Here is a 23,824-nt window from a genome sequence, read left to right as displayed (position 1 = left end):
GCTGTGACTGGAGTGGGTGATAATGTGGGGAAGAAGGAAGCCACCAAAATCATCTGCAGTGTTGTACAAACCAGAATAAAAAGAAATGTATGAGGATTTAAATACCCTTGCCAAGGAACACATTTAGACCCCTGCCTTTATCCATAGATCTGTCAAGAAAGAATAGAAATAGCTTTAAAAATATCTAAAATATGCTCCATAGACAGGGTGCTGTAGGCAAACTCAATTTTACCATCCCAGAGTGAGGGTCCTGGACCTGGTCAGTACCTCCAAAGAAGTAAACTTTGGAGAAGCACTGCAAAGAAAGTTCTGCAGTTCCTCCAGCTTTGGTTGGGTTCCCTGGCAGAATGATACAGTCATGGGACTTGGTACTGGCAGAAGCTCTACCAAGCAGAGCAGGGGTCTCCTTGGACTCTCCACTTCAGTTTCAGATGAGCAAGTACATTTAGCAAGTGGAAACTGATCTACATCTAATGTAATGCATTTGGTTTTAACCTTCCTTCTCCTGAATTTGCTCCACCCCTCTATGGTTCTTTAATATTTATCAGCAACAAGAACTTTTTGTAGTGTAACACCATATTTTTCCTACACCTTTGTGCAATGTCAAGAAACAGTAATATTGATAATAATAATCATAGATGCAAAGGAGTTAACTGCTGCCAGCAAGTGACTCTTCCAGGTCAGCTGCACTGCTTGTTTGAAGGGGACTGAGTGATCTTCTGGTTTTCATGAAAGCAATTAAGCAACTTCTGTAGAAACGAAACTTGGAAACAACTAAAGGCACTGCTCAAGGCAACTGGGTCAATGTCCCAAAGCTGGAGCAAAGTGTGCACAGTGCAATAACTGTGCTTCCCTACAGTAAAGCAGTAAAGTATGGGTTTGTGAGGATCACAAAGCCATGAGACACAGCTGCAGGGAGCACTCTAGCAAAAATGATAGACAAAGCTTTACTTCTGCCTTCTCTGAAGTAATACTTTGGGAATTTCTGAGCAAGGAATTACTGACACTTCTTAGTATTCCCTGGGGAAACAGGTTCTTGTGCCCACTGACTGGAAGTAAATTAGATGACAGGAAAGATAAAGCCTTGATCATGATACCAAAGGTTCCCTCCCAAAGAGGAAAAAACAAAATGAGTTCTAAAAGGGCATTGAATATTAGTCAGATGTTCATGACACAAGGGGATTAAAGGCTCTGAGGGTGCTGTAAGAGCTAATTGTTTAATTTGTCAATGCTTTGAGATCTGGCTGTAGTTCTCAGAGGAAAGTGCAGAAGGCTCGTTCTGTATATATTTGCAGCTCCCTACATAAAGACCAGAGTGCTAGGGCTTGGATTTCACACATTAATTCACAGGGACCTTCAAGCCAGACACATGTCTCTGAGGCATCAAGGAAAAGAGTTCTTTGCTGTTTTTCAAATCTATCTGATTAGGTGGATCTCTTCCATGGGAGCAACTTTATAGCAAAAGAACAGTTACTTCTTTAGAAAGTAGCAACAAGCACAGCTTAGAGAAGCTCTATTAGAAAAGAGGTAGTGTCTGTCTACAATCACCAAGTGAACTAAATCTGTGCTGATTTGTGTTCTGTTTCCCACAGTGGAGGAGTGGGAAAGGGATCTTCCCTTGCTCTTGGGATAGAAATGGTATTGGATGAATCAGCCTCTTACAAGAGCTTTTTGGACAGAATGCAGGAAAATCTCCATATGATCTGAGTTTTGTTAACTCACAAGTGTTATTGTTTTACGTTGTTGGCAAACACAGAATCATTAATAACAGGACCTGCCAAATGCTACTACTTTATGGGACTTATGACAGTTAAATCTATGCGTCAATAGCTTACAGCCTCACACTTGTCAGCAGGACCCATCCTGTCTGGCAGGAGGGACCTTGCCCATGGGTTCAGGGCTTCCCCACCAGCCAAGCCAGGCCTAGGGTTCTCAGCACTTCATAGGACTGACTCTTGTATTTCTGTCCTTTCCAGCAAAATCCTGGGGTATTGAAAAGAGCCAATAAACAAAACAAAAGCCTCCAAGAAAAAAGCCTCGTATTTGCTGAAAATGCTGAGCAACATCTGCATCAACTTTGTTGATGTGCCCCTGAAATTTCCTTCATGCCCTGCTGTGCAAATGCCAAAAGACAATGGCTTTATTTCTCTAAATATTAGGGAATATTTTCTTTGGCTTTGCTCCATACGCATCATCATTCCTGAAGTCCCAGCTCATCCTCAGGCTTCAGAGCAGGGTTAGACAAAGACATGCCTGGAGAGCATTTTACTTACCTACACTCTTGGGATGTGAGTTTGTACCAGATCCTAATGATCAGATGAATTTAGAGAGGTGTTTCTGTTTTCTCTGTGAACACTGTGTGCAACTGCTTACCAATCATTACCTTCTGCAACATTTTTATTCTCACCTGCTGGGGCTGTACAAGAGGGTCATGTGAAATTGTTTTACCCAGGCTGTAGGCAAGCTTTGGGGCTGTGAGACAGTGGCTTGAATTTCAGCCTTTGAAATGAAATCCCAGCATCTGGCAGGGCTGAGAGCTGCTGGGCTCAGTAAGCTGTGATCCTCCCCAACATCAGGCCCTCCTCTCCACAGGCTCCAGTTATGGGCAGCAGAATTGTTCCAATGCTTAACCAGGAAAAACCAACCTGTTACCATGCTGCTTCTGCCATGCAAGCTGCTGCTGTCATAAATCTTATTTTAACTTTGTCATTCTTGGCTATCAGCAAAAGAACAAGATTGCAGCACTTGGAGCAGAATAAACTTTGTGACTGCAAGTTCTGGGCAAAGCTGCTCCAGTACGCATTAAAAAATATAAGAAATACCATAGCCAGTCAAAATCAAGGCCTGTCTAGCCAAGTATCCTGTCTCTCTGACAGTGATTATTAGCAGATACTGAAAAAAGGTATGAGAATTAAGTCATATAGAGTTCTTTTACTGCCTTCCAGCCTCCAAAAATCAGCAGCTTAGAGATTTCCTGTGACTGAAATTACATCCAGAACATAGTATCAAATAGGCAACAAAGCACCCATCCTCCATTAGTGTGTCAGCCCATCTTGGAGTTTATTTATTTAATTAATTTGGCCACAGTGTAACTACAGGCCACACAGAAAAAGTTTTCCCTTTTTTCCTATTTTAAAATGTGCTTGACCCTTTTATTGGGTGCCCCCTCAGATTTTATGTTCTGAGAGACCATAAATGATCAGTCCCTTTTTTTTCCCCCCTGCACCACTCTGGTTTTGCAGAACTATGCTAGATTCTTCCTCCATTATAAATTTTCCAAACTGTGAAACCCTAATATTTAATGAGTAAAACAGGGGGAGACATTAAAGTGGAAAAGAGATTTGTGGTAGGACTACTTGTTATGGAAGAAGGTTCTGGAGGCAGGTCTTTCTCCAGGCATCTTCTCACCCACTTAGTAGACATATGATGATGAAGAAAATGAGATACTGTGGCCTGGCAGCAAGTGAGCATTCAGCTCTGGTGCTGGAAGAAGAAAAGACAAGAACCACCCCTCCTCTGAGGCTCTGATGTTTGGCTGTAGGTAGAGAAGGAAGGGAGAAGGTATTGCCCCCTCTGATGCTTGCAATTGCCTGTATTGAAGGCTTGAAAGAAGTTGGGCAGCTGGGTGGCTGAGGACTGGGGAGAATTTTCTGGGTGATTTCACAGGAAAGTCTTAAAACCCACCTGACCAGGAAGGTGAAGTTGATGGTGCTTTTTATGAGAAAAGAGGACAATTACCTTAAACACAGTACTTGGTGTCAGTGGGGGCACTTGAACATCTGGTTTGAAAAGGAATTAGATCATATCCTGTGAGCAAATTTGGAGAAGTGATTGGGTAAACTGTTTTGATTGAAGAAATAAAGTTAATGGGGATAAAGATTCACTTTGTTCTGATTGTAAGGCATAGAGAAAGGTGGAAGATGAGTCAGGTCATGGAAGTCCAGAAAAGAGAGAGTTCACAATCCATAAAAAGTAAGGAGAAATAAGATCAGATAGAAAATACCTGGTTTCAAGAAGGAAGTCCAGTAAATTCTGTGAGTCCATGGAAGAGAGTTCATGGGGCAGCAACCAGAGCAAAAGGAGATGGGGAAAAGTGCAAGGCAGAAAGTTCCTGCTTGCAAGCTGGCAGTTGCTCCCAGGGACAATAGTAATAATATGAGCACAAATTGTCCCAGAGCAGAGAAAGAGTAGGAAAGCCAACAAGAGTTCAGTTTCACTGACATTTAGCTTTACTGACCTTAGCAGATTTAATAGTGCTAGAGATAAAATTAGGCCTTTATAGGAAAATGTCTTTCCCTCTTGCTTTCAGCTCAGATCTGGTTCTGAGTTGTAACTCATAAACTTGCAGCTTCAGCTTCAGTCTCTTCCTTGAAGAACAGTTTTAAAATATAGGAATGCAAAGTCATTAAACCCGAGTGTGTGTGGAGGAGACAAACCAGTAAGAAGCACATTCCCAGAGATAAAAGCCTCTGCAGATTCATACAGTGTTATTACAATGACTTTGCAGAAAAGGAAGGTGTAAAAGGAACAGATATCCAAATGTAATTGCTTAAATCTGTATGTGCAAGATGGAGAGATTGCTCTTTCCCACCACATAGATAGGACAGGCCATGAGAGTAAAGATGTTAGATTTACACATGTACATGAAAGACCCAAGGAAAATGGTGAGCCCTGGCCTGCTGAGGCAGCTGCCCTGGTGTCCCTTCCCTGAGCTGTCAGAGCTGCCTCCAGAACAAAGAGAGCCAGGGCATAATGCCCAGGTCCTCTGGCCAGGAACAGCCTGTTCTGTGGTGTCACACTAAAGTCCCCACCTCCAAGTCAATCTATTGCTGATAAATAACTTTGCAGTCTGTTGTAGAAATTACTCCCTCAGTCACAGATTTCAAACAAAAGCCATCATCAATGTGATGTGGTATCCAAAACACATCTTGTAATTAATTTAGATGTTAGTAATGGAATCACCAAGATCACTGCCAGACAAATAGATAAACATGATGAGAACATCCAGAACTAGTAAACTTTGCGCTTTGTAGGACCACTCTTTCCATGATTCTTTGTCATATCCTATATTTCTTATGTGGCTTCAACAGCAAGCACCTCCCCATGATAACTTGCATCATTGTTTGTTTTTACACAGAGGTAGTGTCTAAATAGATGCTTGCCTTAACTTCAGGATGTTGCCTGCTAAGGATCAGGTGCTTAATTTGACAAGTAGAAACTGATGATGCCTTAGACTGGAAAAAAGTATTATAAAAAGGAACTGCAGACTCATGGTCTCTAGCCCTAAGTACTCTAAGTTTGGGTAGGTTGTCTTGATAGCAGAAGTACAGTGAAGGCTGTTTTCTCACTGCTTCCCTGCCCCACTCTGTGCCTGCGAGCTCATCCCCATGAGCACAACAATCTCCTTTATTCGCTGTCATCCTTGAGCTGAGGTTGGAAATGCTTTCTCTAAAAGGCCTATTCTGGGCATTTTTATTCTCAATACTATTGTAGGTTCTTTTGCCCACTCTGCAGGAGAAATTAAGATCTGTAGAGTAATGTTAAAATTTTTGAGATACTCTCTGTAAATGAGTAAGGTCTGTAGAATACAAACTCCTGGTACATGTAACTTGTGATCTCTATGCTTAATTTTCCAGAAAATGTTTTTTAGCATCTACCTTAAGGTCATGGTGCCTGAGACCATTGGAGGCTGTGAGGTAGTTGGCCATTATATTTGCAGAGGTTGTACTCTCTTTCCTTTAACTACCTTCTTTACAGTTTTAACAACAAAATATTTGACTCCACCTCACTGCATCAAGGAGAAAGCAGAAGGCTTTGTCTCTTCCCTTGCTGCTGTCCTCTCATCTACAGCTACTCAACAAACATCTCTTGGTAGAGTTATTTGTGGCTTTGCCCTGCTCTGCTTCCTGACAGGTCTGGACAAGCCAAAGAGAGAGAAGAGTAGGAGCTGAGCAGGAGCTGCCTGAGCCAGCATAGGTATCACATGAGCTACTGATCCCTGTCATTTTTAGAATGACATACCCAGTCAAGACACAGAAAAATCTGTATTGAAATTATGGAAGAGCAGGATATAAACAATAATACTTATTCCATTTTTTAATATTGAAAACTTCAATTTGAGTTTGTATTGGAAAGGAATTGAGATATGGAAAGCATGAGAACTCAGATAAAACCCCAGAGCACCTACCAAGTCTGTTGGAAGAATTTTATTTGGAACTCATCAGCTCATGTAAGTGATCTAACTTCAGCCTAAGGCAGCAGTGCCTTCTCTCCTGCTATGGTTACTTACAAAATGTGGAAAAAGTCTTCCTGTGGCTCTTTTGCTGTTGCCCACCCAGGAAGAGAGACCTCAGAGCTTAGGTCTGGTTTAGAGATATCCTGCCCATGTCCCCTGACCTGCGTGTGAGACAACTGCTTGTTCCCCTTTCTCTCATCCTTTTTTGTTCACTGTCTCACCACCAAATGTCAGCACTTCCTTCAGTTTCCAGAAGCTTTTATTTCTCAGCTAAGAAATATTTCACCAACAAAGGCATCCAACTCAGGATTAGGTTTTCCTTTATGTGACCTGCTCCAGGGCTGCATGGGTGAACACTATGTAAATACTTGATTTATGGAAGAAATACATGTACTTGATCAGATAAAACAAGATTCATTTTGTGTTTTTTTAAACTCAAGGTCTAAATTCACTACCAGCTGAAAACAACTGGGGTCAGCAGAAATGTCCCTAATGGATGAGACCCGTTGTCAGCCCAGGATTCTGCTATTGCCTCCATCCAGGCATTTTCTCACTGAGAGCAAAGCTGTTTGCTACGTAGCATTATTCCTCAAAGGCTCTCCACAGATCTTCAAAACAAAATACAGTTTTAGGAAGTTGTCTAAGATAAATTTCATTCCTATTGGGTCCTAAAACAAGTACTCAGCAGAGGGAGACAGAGTAGGAGATCCAAAGTTAATACTGAAGTTTTGAAGAAAAGTTTTGTGGCCATTATGTGGTTGCAGGACACACCTGAGCAGTGATTCAGATCTGGATGGCTCTTGTGTCCTCAGGCTGTGGAACTGGGGTGGACAGAGTAGGATGCAGATAATCCTCAGGCAGGGGATGTGGCACCCAGGGGATGCATTGCACCACTGAATTGTCCCCCATGGCAAAGTGACAAGGAATTGGCAGTGCCATCAGCCTCCAGAAGGCTTTGCTCTCATACTTGGAAACCAACTGAGCATGAAGTTAAGAAAAATTCCTGATTTAATCTGTTGAGAATTAAGAAACAACAAAGTAGTTTCCTGGCCTAACCACATTTGCCTGCTTTGGTTTGGGTTTTTTTGTTGGTGTTTGCTGTTTTTTTTTTCCCTTACAGCAAAATGAAAATAACTAGTAAGCATTTTAAATTTGACATGTTCTTCCTATCTTCCAGTTCTCTACTATTAACTCTAGAGCAGCTATAAAATAAGAAATTAACTAAGATGGAGACTGCTCTTTGTAGTTAGAAAAGAGCTGATCAGATCAATTAGGACAAACAAGCCTAGTGTACAGTAAAGTACTCACACATTTTTCATCTGCCTAATTTCTTGTGCCCACTTGTTCCCAAAGTTGTTTGCTTCTGACTGTAGGCAATGTCTCTCACAAAAGGCAGAAGCAAACAAGAAAAAGAAACATTACCTCAAGCTGTTACCAGAACAATTTAAGATTTCCTCATGTTCTCTCTCAAATATTCTCCTTGTTTATTACAAAGCTGTCTGGAGGCAAAAAAAATCTATAGAGACAAACATTTTACAAAGGTGAGATTATGTGGTCAATAAATGTACAAGGGGAAACACAGGGACAGTTTGTGCTCCCAGTCACTGGGTGTAAAACCATTCTGCAGTATTCAACTCTTAAAAATTGGTCAGCAAACTTCACTTTCCACCTTTGTCGGTACTCTTCAGCTTTGAGATCCTGATCCAAGGCCATGCAAAAATCCCAGTGCAGGAGTGCCAAGACCTGTTGTCTCACTAAGCCAAGGGAGCCTTTGCTTTAAATTGTGGTTTTAGAAGTGGACTTGAGCATAAGGTTGTCTCTGTAGAGTTTCCCTCCTGAACTCTGACAAGCCTCTTAAGTTCACTCACCTCATTTCGCTGCCAATAATATGATAACAATAAATAGTAAGGCTAAAAGAGGCAACTCAGTTTGCTGAACGCACATTTAATCATTTAAATTAAAAGCTTAACTTGTAGTCACAAATGGCTTAAAGAGTTAGCCAAAGTAATACTTCAAAAATTACTTCTTCCTTAGACCTATGAGGTAATTCATAAGATATTGTCATTTGGGAATGAGAATAAATATTATGGAAGGCAAAAGATGTCAAACCTTGTAGGCAATGGAATAACCTAAAATAATTCCTGTAATTAATTTTGATAGAATGATTTATAACATGTCTCTTTAGAGTGATAAACAACCTGATTTCAAAACTGACTGAAAATCCAATATTCAATACATTTATGAGTAACCTCGTGGTAAATTGACAGACAGTTTATTTCAGTTGTGGAGTCTGCTCTGCATAGCTCTTTGTGGTAAATTTTTCAGTTCTTTCTTAGCAGGATTGCTGGAAAATTGCAAGTAACAGGAATCTCTGGCAGTTGTGAAGTGCAGCTGTGACTATCTGCTTCAGTTCCTATAAAATTAATTTGCATCATGCAGTCTCCAACATACAAAGAATAAAACACACTCAGGTACTCATTTTAAAAGTGCTATGTTGATCTGACCCCATCACTGTTTTCCTGCACCTTATGCAGGACTAATAATGCAAAAAATAATAATGCAAAGCCAGTAATTGTGCTTTTTATGTCCTTCAGACTACACATGCCCTTCTTGTCCACATGACAAAAAAGAGAAACAAAGAAAATGATTCTGATATAATTTTGTATGGAGTCAAAGCCTATAAGTCAAAATGGATAATGGGTGTGTATCTTCTCTTCTATTGATGTTAGTCTGCCCTACTCTGTATACACAAATGAACTATAATATAAGATCCCTTTCTATTTTTAAAAATTATGCATGAAGTGAAATCCTTGGAGCTTGCAAATATTCAAGGGAAAGGAAGAAATAGGAAAAAAAAAATCTCTTTTTGAGAACTTCCAAATCTTCTGCCAACCTTTACCTCATAGTAGAAGCATGAAAGTTAGCTACAGTAGAAATTGGCTACTGTCACATGTGCGTTTACTGTAACAGATTTAAGCATCATTTCAAATGTTTCTTTCGTTATTTGACTAGGCCTATGCTTCTACCAGCACAGAGATTTAGCTAAAATTGCAATATCTTCTGCGTCATACCTATACCAGCAAAACCCCTAATTCAAGCACAGACTATATCATAATTTAAGTGTCTTTGCCAACACTGTCAGCTCCCTGTTATCCAGGATAATGGGACATACCCCATATGAAGTATCTCCTTTCCTGCCCCCAGCTCTGGATGGCCTTACATTGCATGGAACCATGATTATGCTTCTGAAAAGTTTTAACTACTGGGTCCTAAACTGCATGTGTGCACCTATGCTGTAGCCATGGTCACAGCCCAACCATGTCCATTTGGTGCTGAACCTGCCCCCAGAAATCACACTGCACTCAGGCTCAAGGCATGTGATGCTCAAGGCTGCTCACATGCTTTTGCATCCATGATGTGGGTCAGATTAGTTAATTAAAAATTTTAATTGGAACAAGCTGGTTTCTTTTTCTGGGGAACTTCTCTGTCTTGCACCTACATGAGGAAGGGGTGCTGATGAAGCCAGAGAAGTGTGAAGACAACAGTAAATCACTCTAATTCCTCAATAAGGTCTTTGTTTATTTTGCCTGGATGTTTCATTGATCTTGTACACCTGTGAGTGTTTGATCCTTCCTGTCTTTATCTGGTATAACTTTGATCTGGTCTGTACTGCTTGCCTGGCCCCTAGACCATGTATAAAGAGCTCAGAAGAGTTTACTATGAACACAAGGTCACCAAACTACAGCTATTGAGAACGGAAGAAGAGAGAATGTTAAATCCTTGGTAGTTTGCTTTGGCTGCCCCTCTTGCTGCTGGTCAATTGGTCTTTCTATCCATCTCAGCTATCTCTGGCTACGAATACACAGCAGTTCCTTTTTTTCTGTATGACTTTTATCAGACTTGGTAGATTATCTTAATTCAAGACATCTGTTTTACATCTGACAGTGAAGCATTGCTCAAAGGAAGAAGAGGGAAGCCCACTGTTGCAGGATAGTTTGATGAGGTAGCATTTCTGTCAAGATATTCTTTACAAAAAAGATGAGTATTTTTTTTTCCTAAGGAAATATTTTGATGACCTATGCTATCACAGAGGGAGCTTGGGGAAACTATTAATACATATTTTTAATAGACAGCAGCTTTCCAGGGTTTGCATCTGTTCAAACTTACAATTTAGTCTATAAGAGATGGGCTGACACAGACTACTGTGCACCAACAGAGGTTGGAAGTCCTCAGTGAGCTATGTAACTGTATTTGTTACTCAGTGTCAGGGATAACATATGAACTATGATGTTCAGAGGTACAAAAACTGGAATCACCAGGATGTTACACTACCAGGATGTTAACTAACTCCCTTTCTGTCTTATAAATTCACGTCATACTAGAAGTATGAGTTTTAATCATCAAAGTTCAATCAATAAAGGCCCTACATGTGCTAAAACCACCATGTAACCCCTCTGATTTGTACAGTCATTAGTTTCTTAATGTAAATGCCTCTGTCAAAAGAATAAAATTAGGATGGATCTAGGCCCTTGTCATGCACTGCAAAACTCTCTAAAAGCCAGCAAAATGAGCAGAAACCTCTTTGAGCAAGCCAAAAGAAATGAAAGAAATGTAACAGGCAGTTTGCCTCTTGTCATGGAAGAAATATTTACATCTCCATATTCTTCTCTGGAGTTAGACATTTACTTAAAATGAAGGCTCAAGTCTTCCATTGGTCTAAGGGTGTTTCAGCTGGAATTGCCCAGCTGGTTATAAGCTGAAGTTTATCCTGGTCTTAAAGTTGACTTACTGATTCAGATATAAAAAGGAAATAGATGCAAGTTCTGATGAGAGTTGGCAGCCACAGTCAAATGGATTGTGTAACTATGAAGAGAGAGATCTTGAGAGATCTCTCAGGCCTTGATCAAAGAGAATAATCATTATTACTCTGGTTTGTTTTGTTAAGACAGGAAAAATTAACCCAAGAAATATGAAGATGTAATATATTTGTTTATTCAAAGATACATTAGGGAATCATCCTTTTAAACCAAACATCTTCTACATTGTAAGTGCATGTCAATAACTTTTTCTTTTAGTGGAAAACTCTCATGCGCTGAACTTTCAAGTGTGAAAAATTGTTGGTAAGAAAACATACTTTATCAGTGACACTTGCCACCAATATGCCAATATATCAATGGTACCTCAAAAAGGCCTTCCTTTTCCCATCTCTTCTAGGTACAGATACTGCCAAGGGTGAAATCCAGAATATTTTCTGTTCTTACACCAAGCTCTGCACATTCAGTAGTTCTGACCAAATCCAGACAGCAGCTGCACCTCCTTTCTGAGAATTGGTGTGAAAGCCAGGAACAAAGCGGACGAAAATATTGTTTAACTTAACCATGGGATTAAACTATGTAGAGAAAAACTCAGCATGCATTCTACAACTCTTTATGATTGTCCCAGCTCTCTCAGACACCCAGTTATATGACCAAAGAGAGCATTATTCCCACAAACAACTTTACAGCCTCTCTTGTAGGACTTCCCTTTTTACGCTGCTGCACTTCTTTTGATCTCTGTTGGGTGGAGGCTTTCTCCTGTCTTGCCACTGTCTTTTTGGGTTCTCAGGCACTTTATGAAGGAGCAGGCTGGTTTCAGCTATTCTGTTTTGTCCCCTTTATAGCTTTTGTCCCCTTTATAGGTTACAGTAACCAGGTGGGCCTCCAACATTCACAAAGAAACACGTCCCCTGCCTTTTTAGATCTAATACTTAAGACCTTTTGACACAGAATGCATCTATGTCAGATATCGTACTATCTTTGTGGTTTTCTCATACAAGTATGATCAGATGGGATCATAAGCTCATCTCTTATAGGGCACAATCCACCTGGCTTCTCAGAGAGAGGGGCACCCACAGAACACAAAGATGGGTGCTATGTCAATGCACAGTAGACATCGTAGCACTGGAGACAATTACATTTCAGCAGATGATAGTGCTATGAAGTGAATTTTTAACTTCATTAAATCAACATTTCCTTTTCGTTCAAGTTTGAGTCTGTGTGAGTTCTACTCAACAATGCCGAAGCTCCCCTACCCACTCCAGAGATAATTAAGATAAATATTGTTACACTTAATTAATAAAGAATGGTATTTAATTTTAAAATTCTTAAATTCAACTACAACATGAAATCAGCTAAAAGGACTATTGTAGCGATGGTGGCAGTCAGAACTGAATCTTTCTTATTTATGGGCAAGTTATTTGACATTTAGATATTTCTTACTATTAAATGGAGGACTGTGATGTGACAGATATTCCTCAAATACATTCTTATTTATTTTGCAAAATTGCAATGAACCTTGGTATCAAAAAATTATAGGGGAGAAACTATACTGTATGAGCCACTGATAGTCAATAAATTATCATTTAATTCTTATTAATTAATTTATTATTATTCAGTATTGTTTTATCTCTACTAAAGAATGCAAGCTACTTTTTATTAACAACACCCCAGATGACATGAAGAAGAATAATAAAATAAGGCTAATATATTAAATTTATACCAAATAGAAATTAGTGAAAATTTGTTGTTATGACAGCCAGCTCCTAATTAAGTGGAACATACTTGAGTACAGAAATGTCTGCACACAACACTGGGATACATTTTGGTTGGGTTTTCCTCATGCAGTGTTAATGGGGAGACAGGAGCCTTGGTGGATATGAAGGAATTGGGAATCTGGGAACCCAGACATTACACTGTATTGCTGTCTCAGAGAGCAATCGCTTCTTTAACACTCATAATTGCTTTTAGGAATTTGAATTTAAAAATAAAGAAGGCAATTTTATGGAGCACCTTCGCCCCAATTTTCATCTTGTAATTGGTAAATCCTTGTCACAGTTTCTACTACTTTGACCATACTGTAGTCATACTGGTGGTCTGTAGCTAAAGAAATTTTTAGCATCATTTCCTAAAGAAACACAATCTGGATCATTATGCTGTGTATATGTGGCTTGAAAGGAGTGATTATTATCTGTGTGATCTTTCAAATATGTGTTCCACTTGCAAGCCAATTCAAGCATATTGAACAACAGGGTGGAAGATGAAGCTATTCTGAGTCCCTGTGGGTTTCAGAATAACTGCAAAGACAGTATCAGTACTGCAGTGGGAGTTCTTCTGCTTGATATGAGACACTTTACAAAGAAGAACTTTTGTGAATACTTGAGCCCTTCAGACATTAGAAACCAGACAAAAAAGCAATCAGAAGACGTAAATTCAGAGGATTCCAAGCTTCATTAATTTTACTGATCATGGAACAAGTTCTTGCATTGCCAGTAAAGCACTTGGTTCAAATCTGTGAGTTTCTCATGCCAAGTCCCACTCTACAGGCTGGAATATGCTGATTTTAAGGAATTTTTCCATTTCTCTGATTTCTCTGATTTTAAACATTCCTGCCAATGCAATTACTCATGAATCAGTGAAAGCTACCTCTGGAAAAGGGACTCTGGTAGGCCAATCTACCTGAACTTAATAATGTCACTTTCTATTATTACACTTTTCCAAGAAACCAGACAAAGGAAAAACTACAAACTATTCTGCATAATAAAGAAATGTCAGCAAGATTTGACTGTAAATGTCAGACTTCACTCATGAAGGCTGTCTCTACACCTGCAATAGTGAAGGTTTTCAGTTTTCAACAAAACCTATTAGAGATTAAATCCAATCTACAGAAATCTGATTAAGGTTTCTCATTTTGCAAGATCAGACTAAATTGTCATCCCAGGGGAATTTAATTTGAATGAGGACTGCAAGACTGAGCTGGACATTCAGATGCTCAATCTGATTGTGTTTGACTTTGTTCCAAGTGTCTCCCCATTCCTGGCTCCTGCACACACCTTTTGTATTTTGCCACAAAGACTGTCATCAAATTAATCACGTTGTTTTATATAGCTGGGAAAAGATTATCACTATACATTCTATGAAGAGGTGAATGAAAGAAAACTCAAGAGGAAATATGGCTGATCATTTACTTAGAATAATTTTCAGGTCTTTTTATTCAGGATCTTATCAGAGGCAACATCAATCTCAAAGGAAAATAGAGGGATTTCAGCAGGAATTAAGCAACAAATAATTAAGCATGGCTTAAAGCATTCTCTTCTGATAACTGATAAGATAACTGATAACAAAGAGACATGAGCATTTGTGACTATGTATTTTCCCCAAGATAACCCCAATTAGCTGAGTCCAAATTCATTTCTTTTTTGATGAGTACTTGAGATTGGGAAAAGCTCTCAATGGGAGCAGTTTTGCTCAGCAAAACAAAGGTACCTGAATTGCTGTAATCTACCTGCCAGGGAGGACAATGGCCAGAAAAGCTCAGCACCCTGAATGTTATCATATGCTAATAACAGAGTTCAAATGCTTTAGAAACACAGCAATACACTTTGTTTAAACGCTTCTTCTGAAGCTTATTTTGCTGATTTGCACTGCTACTGGAACACTGTCTTGGCAGTTGCAGGGATGCCAGACCTTGATAAGATCATAGGGTGATTCTGTTGTGTAGGCAAATCTTTTGTAATACATTGCTTGAGGCTGATGCTCAGCCCAGAAGAAACGTGATTGTACTACACCATTGAGTCCCACCTAAGTCCTAAATAGAGTAGCCTCTTGTTCCAAAGGAAATTTCATACCCTGTGCTGTTTAACCTAGTTCTTCTTCCCATGGAGAGTTGTAAATGGGCCCTTTATTCCCCCTACAAACCTTAGAAAACTTTTTCATAAGACTATCTCTGCAGAAGACACAGTGATCTCATTGTTGTGGCAAACACTGAACAGACCATTCTTGCAATTAAGCTTCCTCTTCAGGGTACTACACTATCCCTAGAACAGGCAGAAGTCACTTAATTTTGTGTATTTCATTTTGTTTGTTTGTTTGCTTTGCCAGTAGACCACAAAGTTGCCCTCTCTATGAAGCTGCAAAGATTTGTCGGCAGCAGCCTGGTCCACATCGATTTTACAGTGACACCCTTTGTGTTCATATATTTCAGAGAGAAACTCTGGGACCACCATTGAGCTGAGATTTGCAGAGTATGGGTAAAGCACTTCCTTGGGCTTGCAAGTTCCCCCTCCAGTGCCAGGAAGCCTGGGAACCATGATGTCCCTAAGCTAGAGGCTGAGAACCCATATAGTGGTAGAAGCCCAAAGCTACATTTTGAGGAAGCCCTGTCAGTACATAAGGCTGCACTGGAGCTGTGCACCTTGACAATGAGCCAAGTGAGTTGTCAAGAAACCAAATAATTTTCTAATGGCAGCTAATTTCCTGGCAGGAAGGGTTTCCTCAGAACTCTGCATGGGTGTTGCCAGTTTGCCAAAACCCACCCATTTCACAAAACATTTTGATTTCAACAAATCAGTGATTTACAAAAAGCCAGGAAAAAAAAAAAATAAAAAAAAAAATCTATGTTTAAATACAAAGCTTCCAACCAATTCAAATTATTTCACTCAGTTTGCCCAAAGCTATAAATCAGCGCAATTGCTCTGTTTCAAAACAGGAGCCCCCAGTCATGTTTGCCAATTTGGAACAGTCTTTCATACCAGGTCTTGAGATGGCTGACAACACTGCATTGTGCAAATGTCCTGATCAGATGGTAGCTGTATTCCTGGATATAACCTCTCTCTCTTCTGAAGATCCTCCTACACTCCTCAGTATGATGTTGGTGTTCCTGTTGCCCAGGATGATGAATGGCTACAGCATCACTCCTGTCACAGAGTCCTTCATTCAAAATAGAAAATGAAGGCTCTGGAGCACAGAATATGTTCACTGCCTCTTTGTGCCTTGCTATCTTAGAGCATAATTATAAACAAGTAATAAGCAGTGAAGGTATCCAGGTATGTCTGGCAGTCACTAACAATTAGAAGACAAACTGTCCTGCCAGGCACAGGGAGTAATTCATCTGGCTCCTTGCCCAGGCTAGGTCAGTGTCACAGTGACTTCTTTAAGTAACAATAATTCCAATTTAAAGCACCAGTAGAGCCAGCGTAGAGAATTCTTAACTAACTTTGCACGGAATACATTTTCTAGTGATTCATCCCACTTAGTGAGATTTTTGAGCCTGGTACCCTTGTTAGATGATTGACCAAAAAGTTTTATGAAGACTAATTGAGAGATCCAGACACTTGACAAGATTCCTGCCATATATAATCATGCAAACCTCTATCTCCAACAAAATTTAGGCAGTGTGAGCCAGAGGCAGCAGGATTGCTGTGCATGATTTCTGTATGAGTAACATTCTCTAGTTGTGAATGCTTTACACTTAACTGGAAACCTTTTGCCTGAATCCAGAGGCATGACTGGATTGGCTTTTCATTCAGAGCAAATCCTCACTTCCTTTTGGTGTAGATTTCCACCAGGCTCTGCCCTAAGGGTAGGCAATGCTCTCTCCTCTGTGTCATGCACAGTGGCATCATCCCCATGGGCATGCCAAGGTACATAGCAGAAAGTAGGTGAAAGCCACTGCATTTCACTTTGAATAATCAGGTTGTAGTGTCTGTGCCAATACTGGGAACATGCTGCTCTTTTACTCAGGCAACACCATCCCTGCAGCTGATCATTTCTCTGTTCAGCCACCCCAGAACACCTCCCTGGTACTCCTCAGCTTAGCTGGGGCCCCAGGAGCTGGCAGGGCTGGTGGATTTGGTGAGCTTGTGAGCACAGAAAGAGGTATCTGTATTTAAGCAGTGAGTGACACATTGTTGATTAAAGCAACAAGCTGGGATAGGGCATAAAACAAGAGGAAGCCAGTTAGGGGACCACCAGAATATGTGGGAATGACAATGTGACCACAGAAGTCTTACTGCAGTATAACTGCAGAAATTCACCAGTCACATCAAAGTTAGGGCTGGGTGGAAAGGCCAGTTTTTATAGCAAAACAACAGTTTGTAGAACTGTAAACTAGCTATGCAGACAAGCTTTTCATGTTTCAAGGAGAAAAACAAAAATTGTAGTCCCTCAAACTGAACCAAATCCTTGTGTGTCAGATGAGTAAAATGTTTCTGCTGCTGCTGCTGGAAATCTCACCTCTCCCTTAAATAAGCTTCCTCCATGTAACAGAATTAGACCTGCAATTTCTGTAAAATTCCTAAGCTCTCAGAGTGGGGCTGGCAAAGATTTCTGTTTGTTCAGTATAATTGACCAGAATGCTATAAGAGTAACAGAGAAACCTATCAGTGTTACCTTAACATTAACAAATACAGTACATCCCAAACAATGACCCTGCAACCACAAAAGATGTTTTTTATGTCTGTTTCTAATAATGTCCAAGTCCCTTGTTTCACATCTTTTTAGTCTCTCACAGTCAGTGGGCTCTTAGATCATGTAAAGCTCTAGAATTGCAAACAGGCAGCCTCCACTCTGTGCTGCTCAAAATGTGGACCTTTGCAAGAAATGCCACCAGGTAGCAAAGCCATGAAACAGCAGAGGTAATCCATGAGCTGGTTTAAAGACAAACTCCTCGCTGTTTCACTAGCCTACTTTCAACCCCAAAAGAATGTCGGGATGTTTACAGACTTGGCGTCCCAAAAGCCAGCACAGCTACAATTTCAGCTCAGCTGGCAAAACACTCCCACAGAGAGCAGAAGTGGCCAACATACCACTCCCGACAGCCAGTCTGTCCCTTAAAACAGTTTATTAGCTTCATGTGTGCAGCACTTTGAAAATATTACGTGAGCACCAGCAGAAAAAGCATATCTCAGGGGGAAGCCAAAGATGTAAGGAGAAGCTGTGAGGACTAAAGGTTGAGCATGCAGCTGGAGGGGAGCCTGGCCTTCTCTTGATGGCTCCTTCGGGAGTGTTTCTTGAGGAGGACTGAGAGGTGAGCCTGAGCCCTGAGTATCTGTGCCCTCTAGTGGCTAATAAAGGAGTAGAGACAGGAGGTCACTCCTGTCCCCATCTTCAGCAGCAGCAGAGGTGGTACAGCCATGCCCATCTTCTGCATAAAGGGCACCACGTGGACGTATAGCAGATAACAGACACAGACAGATGGGCAAGGAAAGTAAAACGCCCTGACTCCCAGTTGTCACAGGGAGACTGCATGGTAGCTCTCTTTCCAAATAATAAAAGTTCCCACTGGAACCAATGAGGAAAAAATACAGCTGGGAGACTTGATGGCCCCTTCTTCACATCCGTTCTACCACCAAAAGCATAATACTGAGGTAATGGCCCTGTAGCTTTTTTTTTTTCTTTATTTCCCAAGCAGTCTTAAGTTACCTAATATCTGACTGGCTTCCCTCAATGGCTTTCCAGAAAGGTAATTCTCAGGCAGTTTTCATGAGATCCAAGTGCTAACTACCATGAAGTTCCTCATGAAACCCTTGTTCACAGTATGAAAGTCCTTGATCCTAATCTTGCCTTCTTTTCCTGTGTTTTTTGTTCTTATTTTGGTTTGGTGTTTTTTTGTTTGGTTTTTTGGTGGTGGTTTTTTTGTTTGGTTGGTTTTTGGGGTTTTTTGAACTTTTTTTGGGTGGTGGTGGTTTGGTTTTGGTTTTGTCTTTTTTTCCTTACTGCCTGCATTAGTAATTCTTTAATTTATGTTGACAGGACATAAATACACACATAAGTTTATATTTATTAATATCTGTGGATATGTATATGGTGACTAAAGAACTGGACATAATCCAGCAATGTGTTCTTACAAGCCAAAAAGTCAACTGTATCCTGGGCCGCATCAAAAGAAGCATGGCCAGCAGGTCAAGGGAAATGATTGACCCCCCACTCCTCAGCTCTGAAGAGACCCCAGTTGTAGCATTGTGTCCAGTTCTGGGGTCCCCAAGATAAGAAGGACATGGAGCTATTGGTGTGAGTCCTGAGGATGGCCCCAAAGGTGACCAGGGGGGTTGAACACCTGTCCTGTGAAGAAAGGGTGAGAGTTGGGTTGTTCAGCATGGAGAAGTCTCAGGGGAGATCTCATGGCAACATTTCAGTACTTTAAGGGTGTCTACAAAAAAGATAGGGACAAAGTTTTTAGCAGGAATGGTTGAAATAGAACAAGGGGTAACTGTTCTAAACTAAAAGATATTAGATTTAGACTAGATATAAGGAAGAAATATTTCACAATGAGGGTATTAAAACCTTGGCACAGGTTGCCCAGAGAGGTGGTAGATGCCCCATTCCTGGAAACACCCCAGGTCAGGCTAGACCAGGGTCTGAGCAATCTGATTGATCTGAGGATGTCCTTGCTCACTGAAGGAAGCTTGGACCAGATGATCTTTAAAAGTCCCTTCCAAACCAAAGAGGTCTATGATTCTATGATATGTGAATGCATGGATACATTTATATAGAATCCTTGTGCTAGCCATATATATGGTGATAACTGGGCACACTGAATATTTCAGCACATTTCCACAAGGTACCATTTCAGGGGCCAGAAATAGACGTTTAAGTCTGTATTACAGTCACTGACTTTTATTTTAGAAGGTATCAGTAATTTCAGTGATTACTCTTTATCTGAGGACCTTGTAGCACCAGCTCTATAGGGCAGCTCTAGCTCTGCATGGCTCACCAAAGCTCTTCATGTTGAGGTCAAATATGAAGCACATATTATAGCTCAGATTGTAATGAGATTCTTCCATCTCACCCAAATTCATCTCAGCAGAAACCATATTAATCAAAACTTACACTCTCCTGGAAGTCACTGTTCTGTCTCTAGTCTATTTTGGGACTTCATAAAAACCATAATATTGATTTGGTAGAGGAGGAAATCAATCTCAAGACTTCTTTGCTACCTCATTTTAAGCCTTTATTTGAATAGGGCTTAAAAATCAGAAAAGAAACTGAGCTTTTTGAAGAGAGTGCCAGTTTTCTTGTGACTGTGAAAAGAGAAAGCATGCATAATAAAATTCTGCATAGCAGAACATCTGAAGAGTTTTGTCTCTGCAAACTGTGAAAACAGAATCATTTGCTATTCTTTTTTTCTACAAAATGGACGTGTCAAGCTCACATACACTTACCTTTCAAGAAAATATTTATGCTGCAAATACGATTAAATCAAGGGACTATATTTTAAGCAGTGATGCTCAGACTATGGTACAAAGTCTTTTGATCTTGTCGCTGTATTGTTTTAGTGCATTTAAGCTGTATTAGATATTTATGTTAGGAGTTCCTATCAGAATTGACAGAATGCTACAACAGCCTCTCAGCAGAAATGTAAATTGAGATTGTTAGGCAATGAGAAATCCATAGTAGCTTTTTTGTTATTGCACAAAAAAAGAATTAAATTTACTTGGGAACATGCCATCCCACAAGCATGCATAAAGCAGATTTATGAATCAGATAAAATGTCATTAATTTTTACATTAATAAGAACTTGCACAAACATGAATATCACAAGTTTTGCCATTTTTAAACTTTCTTTTGCTGTTTAATAACCTGCAAGAAATAGAAGTAAAGCTCTAGAAACAATTAGGCAGATTTGTAAACATGATAGCAGAATGCATCCATAAATGAAATGGCTCCAGAGCCTGAGAAAAGAGAACATGGACAACAAAAGATCAGCTGCCCACTGGAAAGGAGTTGAAAATAATACCACTTTAATCAAGCCATTTATCTGACAGGCAAATAAAACTAAATGAGTATCCTTGTAGTAGGGTCCCTCCAATCTGTCAAGGAGTGGAATCTGGGGGAGTAAAAAATCCTAAATAATCAATCTCTGTGAAGAATGCTACTTTTACCAAAGAATTCTGTCAGTGAAAAGACAAGACATGGGCTTAGCTGTAAGACTTCATCCCCTCCTTCTAAAGCACCTGTGACTCAAACCATTCTCAGCCCCTGTTCAGAGCAGTGGCTTGGACACTTCCCATTCAAACAAGACCTTCCTGGCCCCAGCCTGAGGCCATGACTTCAAGAGCATTTAGATGAAAATGCAGACAACTCCTGTATGGGCTGCAAGTGTTAAAAGCTCTCAGAAATCTGTTGGCTTTAGGGCTTTGTTTTGCTGAGTAGAATAAGTGTGACCATCAGGGCAAGGGATCAGCGCCCTGTACTGGACACTGGGGAGGCCACACCTGGAGTATTGCATTCAGTTTGGGGCCTCTCCCTATAAGAAAAATATGAGCTGCTGGAACATGTCCAGAGAAGGGCAACAAAGTTGGTGAAGGGTCTAGAGCACAAGTCTGACAAGCAGCATCTGAGAGAAGTGGTGATGTTTAGTCTGGAGAAAAGGACACTGAGGGAAAGCCTTATCATTCCCTACAGCTACCTGAAAGGTGGGTGGGTCTTGGTATCTTCTCCCAAGTAACAAGTGATAGAAGATGACAAAATGGCCACAAAGTGCACCAGGGGAGGTTTAGACTGGATATTAGAAAAAAATTTCTTTGCTGAAAGAGCTGTCAAGCAATGGAACAGACTGCCGAGGGAAGTGTGGAGTCACTATCTCAGAAGATGTGAGAGACACGGTTTCACGGTGGACTTGGGTTAGTTAGGTTTATGACTGGAACCAATGATCTTAAAGGTCTTTTCCTACCTAAATGATTCTTTGATTCTGAAATTCTTCTAGGTGAATGCTTTTCTGCCTTTCTTCAGCTCCTGGATCACCAGTAGCACTGGAAGTATCACTGGAAGAGTGATAGAAGGTAATAATCAGTGGAAGTATTCACATTGACTTCCTAGGGAAAATACAAGATTAATGCAGGTAGAGGTTTTGTGGCTTTTGCAGACTCTCACCTGTACTTATAACCTTTTCTCACTGGTAATCTTGAAGGGATAGGGATGCTCTGACTGCTCTTCACAACCCCTGCCAAACCCTTGGAAGGTCTCACTGGTACTCACAATCTACAATTTGAGAAAAATAGTTTAATAAATATGTAAAAGTGGCATACAAATATTGACTTAATTATAGAACTGGGGAAGAATGTAGCATAACAACTCTTCAACATTATCCAGAAAAGATCAGATTTTTTTTGCATTTTGGACTTCACGGTGAATTAAAATGTCGAGACCTAATCCTTCTTTCATACCTTTACTATTCAGAAGTAACACAAAAGGAGAAGCTTACCCACTGAACCTCATATGAAAGATATTTGTAACTCCTACAACTTCCAGTTGTAAAAGAAAATTGTAGAGAAACAAGATAAACCAGGTACCTTGAGTTGCCAAAGAGTGGGTGTGAGTCCACCTGTGCCTGGTTAGGGCAGGCCCCCTATTACCAGGGGTCCAATAAAGGTGGGACACACAGCCACAAGGACGGAGTTCACTCTTGTGCAAGGCAATGGAGAGGTCAGCAGCTCCTTGAGCCTCAGGAGCAAGAAAGGCAAATCCCACAACAGAAAATATTTTAATTGTGATGCAGTGCAGTAGGAATTAAAGAAGCTTAAGTTACTGTTTACTTTACATGGTGCCCAATCCTTTTCTTTTTTCAATTCCAAGGCAACTCTCCCATAGACTGCATTTCAAGCTTTCTGATATTCCTGAGCTAACATGAGAAAGTTCAACAGATCCATGTAATGAATATTAAGATACAGTGTTCATACAAGGATAAAACCTAATTTTGTGATCACATGGAGGTAAAGCACAACTGTTTGCAGTTAAGTCAGCACCAATAAGTCAGCTAATAACAGTTTTTCTGACTAATCTGTAACTAATCATAAATTTAGGCCCCTGAGCAGACTCATTTGCTGCAAAACACACACCCACATGCCCAATGGCAGGGCACAAGCCAGCAGTGGTCCAAAAGCCATTTGATCACCTTCACTTGCAGCAGCACCTACACTACCAAATATGACTCTCTGTGGCCTTGCTGCCACAGTCAAAGTCCTGAACCAGCAATGGTTTCTGTGCCCTCTCCCCTGATGATCAGCCTTATCCAGGGCTTATCCAGCCTTATCAGTAATTATCCAGGGTCCCATAGTATGCTTACCAGAACTGAAGGCCATGCTCCCCAGCTCATGTCTTCCTAAGAAAGGACCCAATGCATTTGTTTATTCTGCATTACAGTTCTGAAAGCATTCTGCAAGGAAGTCTTACACATGTGAGAAATATTTGGATAATATGAACATCTGTAAATCAAAGATTTCATGAGTCAGGTTCTCCAGCAGACAGGATACAACTTTCAGCATTGACTAAATGATTTAGAACTCAAATATCTTTTCAAAGAGACAGATGCTTACCTCTAATTGAAAGCTAAAGAGAAATACATTTGTGTGTACAGTTTAAAAATAGAATTTTGGTCTGTGTGAAAGCATTGCTTACTCATCCTTAAGAATGTATTTTATTGTCAACTTAATTAATTCAGCCTCTGGATTTTGGGCTGTATTTGGTCACTATAAAACAGAGGAGAAAATATTCTCCCTACTGTGGGAATTGGCAGCTAAAGCTCATGTTTTGGACCATGCAGATATTCAGAAGAGATAACACAGTATTTAATCCTGGCCTGAAGCTATTAACAAGTCTTTCACTCATGCAAAGAGAGTTAGTTTCACCAACTTCAGTGACATTTCTCTGCAATGAGGAGTAGAGGAGGCTCTGGCACCATCCCTGTAGAAGCATCCATACCTCAGTCAGTGGTTCAAGCTTTCTGGGAGGACAAGGAGGTTAAGAGCTCTAATGACACTACCCCTGAATATCAAAG

Source organism: Calypte anna, chromosome 2 (assembly GCF_003957555.1).
Source record: "Calypte anna isolate BGI_N300 chromosome 2, bCalAnn1_v1.p, whole genome shotgun sequence".
Lineage (NCBI taxonomy): Eukaryota > Metazoa > Chordata > Aves > Apodiformes > Trochilidae > Calypte > Calypte anna.
The sequence above is the reverse complement of the archived record's forward strand: the minus strand, read 5'-3'. Positions refer to the sequence as shown.